This window comes from Leopardus geoffroyi, chromosome C2, assembly GCF_018350155.1.
Source record: "Leopardus geoffroyi isolate Oge1 chromosome C2, O.geoffroyi_Oge1_pat1.0, whole genome shotgun sequence".
Classification (NCBI taxonomy): domain Eukaryota; kingdom Metazoa; phylum Chordata; class Mammalia; order Carnivora; family Felidae; genus Leopardus; species Leopardus geoffroyi.
In genome coordinates, this window is record NC_059333.1 from 21,426,247 (window position 1) to 21,432,246 (window position 6,000).

The window sequence follows — 6,000 nt, forward strand, 5'->3', positions numbered from 1 at the left end:
CAAGGCCACTCTTTAGAGGGGCAGTTGAACTTTTCCTAGGCATCGTGAGGGACAGTCTTTTTCTTCCATGAATTATTCCATCATGTTTGCAAGCCGGCGTCTTGAACATGATTCAAAATCTAATAGAATTTGCATTTTCCTGGCATTTGCATTTCTCTCCCATTTTATTTTTACTGCATTACAGGCCGTGCTTGTTTGCCCTACTTCTTCATTTGTTTATTCAAAAAGTATGTCTGGGACACATGTGGGACTCAGTTAAATGTCCAACTCTTGATTTTGGCCCAGGTCATGATCTCTTTAGTTCGAGCCCACGTCAGATTCTGCACTGTCAGCGCAGAGCCCATTTGGGATTCTCTCTCTCCCTCCCTCTCTGCTCCTTCCCTCTCTCAAAATAAATAAATAAACGTTAAAAATCTGTGTGAGGATTTCCTATTTTATTGGAAGCAGTATTAAATAAAGTAAGGTTATTTCACTAATAAAGCTTTATTCTGGAGGCAAAAAACAGGCAACGCAAAAATAAATTTCTATACATTCCAAAGCAACATTTTGGGGACAAATATCTCCTTAAAATGCATTATGAGGTTAATACAAGACCACTCCTGCAGACATCAGGGGAACAAATTTTAAATTTATAAATCTTTATCCTAACAGGAAGTTCTTTAAAACCTGTGCAAAATCATTAAGAACCAGTATGCTGCTCTCCTTAAAAGTTCGTTTTGAAATAAGAATGTCAAAAACATATAATTGTTCTTTCTTCCATGAAAAAAACATATTAAAGTTAAATTCTAATTAGTCAGGTAAGTTTTTTTTTTTCTTTTTCTTTTTTTTTTTTTAAGACAGAAAGGTAGTCATGGGAAGATAATATACATTTTTCAAACTGTGTGAAACATGCACGGATTCTATAATATTCCAGTCACACATAGTAAAAATCTATGTTTGTTATAAAAAGGAAAAAAAAGGACATAGTATCACCAGTTGACCTCATAGCCTGCTTCAAATTTGTCATGGAATGGGATATATCTTGTAGTACCACAAGAATGCGGACTTTATCACAAACTAATGCTTTTACTTGGCCTGGTTATTTTTTATCCATGGTTCTGTGAAAAAAAAATTAAATATCAATAAGTTAAAGGCAGAAAATCTAAAAAGATGAGAAGATACTGCAAAGACAGACATCATTATGTAATAAGGTCAGGCACAGCCACAGTTAGGGACATTTTGACCTGAGACCTAACTGACAAGAAGCAGCCATTCCAAGAGTTAGAATGAAGGATTCTGGAGGGTGGCAAGAGAAAATCCTAAGACTCAGTGGCAGGAATAAGCTTATGAAGTTAAAACTCACTGAAGGAAACTGATAGGACTGACTTGAGGCCACATGCATGAAAACTAGCACATTCAAAGTCTCACTCTGACCCTTGCTTACTTCTCCAACCTTATATCCGACCACTTTCCTCCTTGATAATTGCATATATCTGTCATCTCTGTTAGTACCCCTCAAGCCAAAATGCTAGGAGACATCAGAATTCTCACATTCTCCCCTCCTTTTTTTTTTTTTTTTTCAACGTTTTTTTATTTTTTTTATTTTTGGGACAGAGAGAGACAGAGCATGAACGGGGGAGGGGCAGAGAGAGAGGGAGACACAGAATCGGAAACAGGCTCCAGGCCCTGAGCCATCAGCCCTGAGCCATCAGCCCAGAGCCCGACGCGGAGCTCGAACTCACGGACCGTGAGATCGTGACCTGGCTGAAGTCGGACGCTTAACCGACTGCGCCACCCAGGCGCCCCTCTCCCCTCCTTTTATAGTTCTATCAACTAGTGACTCATTTTCCCTTACTCCTACTCTCATCTATATGGATGCTTCTTAACTTGCCATCCTGTTTCTACAACTGGAACATGATTCTTGTCCATGCAACCTATCCCACTTCCTCATGGAGCTCCACTTAACTGACAAGGAAATCTTTTTCATCCCTAAGGTATCTAACATTTGGCACATAAACATTTGATGAGAGCTTATCAATTACTAGAAATTGTTCACAGCAATTTACTTGACATTTACTAATATCTTGAATCTCCTAACATCCCAAAGACCTAAATGTAATTTTTTTGCTTGTATCACAGATGAGGAATCTGAGCTGCAAGGATGCTAACATGTTTTCACACAAGAAAGTAAAGAAGTAAAGGATGCCACCGGAATTAGAACAAGATCTCTTATTCCAGACTGCCATGTTTTTCATCACTACACTTTCACTCCTTTCCAAGGCTGTGTCCTTCAACCTTAATCCTAACCAACTTTTAGCCATAAAACAAAGGGAAAATAAGGAAAAAATACTATTTCTAGTTAGCTTTGCATTTCTGAGGTCACGTAAAAGGTGAATAATTAACCACAATTTATTATGCAACACATTTAGTCTATGGAGTAAGAGTGATTTCAGTGACTGCTTGTCCTCCTTAAGCATGGTTATACAGGTCACCTCGCTCAATAGTGAGACCGTTCTTCCGTTACTATATAAAATACTTATTCATTCAACACAGAACTACACAATTTTCTTTACCAATACCAGAGATGTGAGAGCCATTACATAGCAATTTGTTATAGGAAGTGAGCTCAACATATTCTGGTCACTTCAAAAAGAAGCTCCCACATATCTGAGTGATGCCTATATACTTTTTTTTTTCCCCGAGTGCTATAGCTCCAGAGTTTCCAATTCAAAATAGAGAGTTGGAGAGAAAGACAATGAGATTTCTCATTCTGCAAATTTGTTGTTTTTCTTTGCTTTTAAAAGCTTAGCTATGGTGAACTCAAAATTGTTCTTCCAAGTTCTGTGGCTTTTATAATTAGTTAAACTATATCCTAGAATCTACATATAGGTCAAACACAAAGTTTAGTTTTTGTGCATATGTGTGTGTGTTTGTGTGTGGTGAGTTTGCCACATATTTCTCACATTCATAGATATTGTAGTAGTTATTGGAGTAATCCTTACTGGAGGCTAATAGTAATTTCCATGTACAACCAGGAATCACAATTATATAATATAATCATAAATATAGTCAGTGTTTAAACATGAAATTAAATTTTTGAAGTTTTGTAGAAATCATCATTTGCCTTCATTCTTTTTTTTTTCATTTATTTAAACAGTTTTATTTATCTTTGAGAGATAGAGAGAGACAGAGCCAGGGAGGCGCAGAGCCAGAGAGGGTCAGCTCCAGGCTCTGAGCTATCAACAAAGAGCCGGACGCAGGGCTTGAACCCACAAACCATGATCATGACCTGAGCTGAAGTCAGACGCTTAACTGACTGAGCCACCCAGGCACCCCTGCCTTTATTCTTTAGGACCTGTGCATTCACTAATTTCAAAAACTGAATTGCTTATTATTTATTTTGAAAGTATAATAATTTATTTTATGGTAAAAACTTGGATGGAATAACATTTCCATCACACATATATTTCCGTTTTTATCATCTATCTACCTACCTATCTTCCCTCTCACTCTCATCTAGTTTTTAACCTGTCTTTCCAGCCATACTTCATCCTACTTCTTAATTAATACACTTCTCAGTATTATGAACCAGTGACTTATATGCTCCCCCACCTTACTACAACTACTATTGTTGATGATAAAGATACCAGGAGGAGGCAATAATATCCCCCTTTCTGAGTGTCTTGCAAAGTACCTTGCTCACAGTAAGAATTAAAAAATGTTGTTCATGAATTAGTTTGTGATGATTTTTTTTAAAATAAAATCGCAAAGGTAATTAACTGTTTAATATGCCACACAAACTAATCCATCTAAATGAAGTGGTGGAAAAGAATGAACTTTTACAAGAGAATATGGAAAATCTCATTTCATATTTCTTTTTGTATCCTATGCATGATATTTTGGGCTAGATTTTTTTCCTCAATGGGTTTATACATTAATTTAACAAATATTTTATTGAAAGATGACTTAGTGCCAATAATCCCGATTACAGTGACTGGGTAATGGGAAAAAGAAAAAAAAGAAAGAAACAAACAAGTGTGTGCCCTCCTAGAGTTTACACTCTAGTATAAAAAGACAATTTACAAAATAGCGTGTGTGTGTGTGTGTGTGTGTGTGTGTGTGTGTGTGTAGAAATAAAACATGGTAGAGGGAGAACTAAAGCCAGGTGGTCATAATCTTGAATACAATGAGCATGATATTTGAGTAAAATGGTGAAGGAGATAAGGAACTAGAAAAGCGGTTCAAGTAGGACAGGGGGAAGAAGAATCGCAACGCCCCTCAGGTGGCAGTGCGTTTGGTGTGCTGGAACAAGAGCAGAGGACAATAAACCTACAGTCGTGTGAGTGATCAGATGAACCATGACACAGGATACCAACGTCCAATGCAGGTCCAGATTTTGTAGGCTATAGAAAACCATTGTACATCCTATGGTTTCAATTTTGAAGGAAGTGAAAGTCATTGGACGCAAATGTGTTGGGCCATTGTGATACATACACCGTTTCGCACTTCAGGGAAGGTCTTATTGCCCCAGCTACAGGGCTACTATTGACATACCGACATCCTCTACCTTGCAGATTCTTATAGTTTTTCAGAGCTACAGAATGCTTCCATGACCAAATTCATGCCCTTCTCAAGGTGCAGCCCAAAGGAATTTCCCTCTAGCTTCAACTTGAGACATTTTGGGATAACTCTAAAAGGTCTTTCCAGATCCAGAGTTCCTAGAGGAGTTGCCTATCTTTGTCATTGTGTTTTCCTCACACTTGACCTTCTCCCTCTGCCCACCCTGCTGCTTTTCTCTCTCAGACACAGGTATTAGTGAGAAGTCTACACCTTGATAATCATACTGCATGGTGAGTTCCTTCTCAGAATTTGCTTATTAAGAGTTCCAACCTGTGACATTGGATATATGTCTTAACACGTTTACTACAGTGGCTGTGTTGAGAAAAGAAAGAGAAGGTAGATAGGTATAGGGAAAGTAATCTGCAAACTACTGAAGTAATATAGAAATTTTGGAGTCTTGGCCTTGGCTGATAGCAGGTGAAGTGGTAAAATATGAACAACTTAATATTAATTATTAAATTAATATCAAATATGGGATATGACAGGAAGATGAGCCAGTTATGTCTCTCAAAATCTGAGGACTAAGAAAAAAAAAAAGTTGGTATTAAATGAAATAGGGAGGACTGTGAAGAGGCAGGTTTGGGAATAAAGTCCACAGGTACAGTTCTTTAGTTGTCTTTAGGTTGACATGTTTATTAGACATTCAGGTTTAAATTCACAAGAAGCAATTGGACATGCCAACTGGAGTTCTGGGTGAAGTTCCACATAAGAGATATATGTTTGGTAATCATCTGCGAAGTGGGTGGGTTGTCTGTGTGGTTCAGTTGGTTAAACTTCAGACTTTGGCTCAGGTCATGATCTTGGGGTTCGTGGGTTTGAGCTCCATGTCAGACTCTGTGCTGACAGCTCAGAGCCTAGAGCCTGCTTTGGATTCTGTGCCCCCCTTCTCTCTCTGCCCCTCCTCTCCTTGAATGTTCTCTCACTCTGAAAAATAAATAAACATTAAAAAATTATATATAAATAAAACAATGAAGCTGTTTGATATCACAAAAGAAGTATGTATGGAAAGATAAAGGATCCAAAGACTCAGTCCTGGAACTTTCCAATGTAAACAAATCAAAGCAAGGAGACAAATCTAAGAATGAGAGATGAAAGGAGTGTTACTGAAGGAGGTGAGTGGTTCTCATGAGATGGGTGAAGAAAGTGCATAGCTGAGAAACTGATGATTTGTGTTAAATTCTGTGGACAGATTGCAAATGAGAAGCATGGAGAGCTGCTCAATAGGCATTAGAAACAGATGATCATTGGTGACATTGACAAGAACAGTGTCCATGGAGGGGTGTGGTCAAAAGCTTAAACAGAAGTGGTTCAGGAAAGGACTGAAGAAAAGCAATGTGAACAGCAAGTAATAGAAACTATTTTGGAGCAGACTTCTGTAAAGTGAAGTAAAGAAATAGTGAT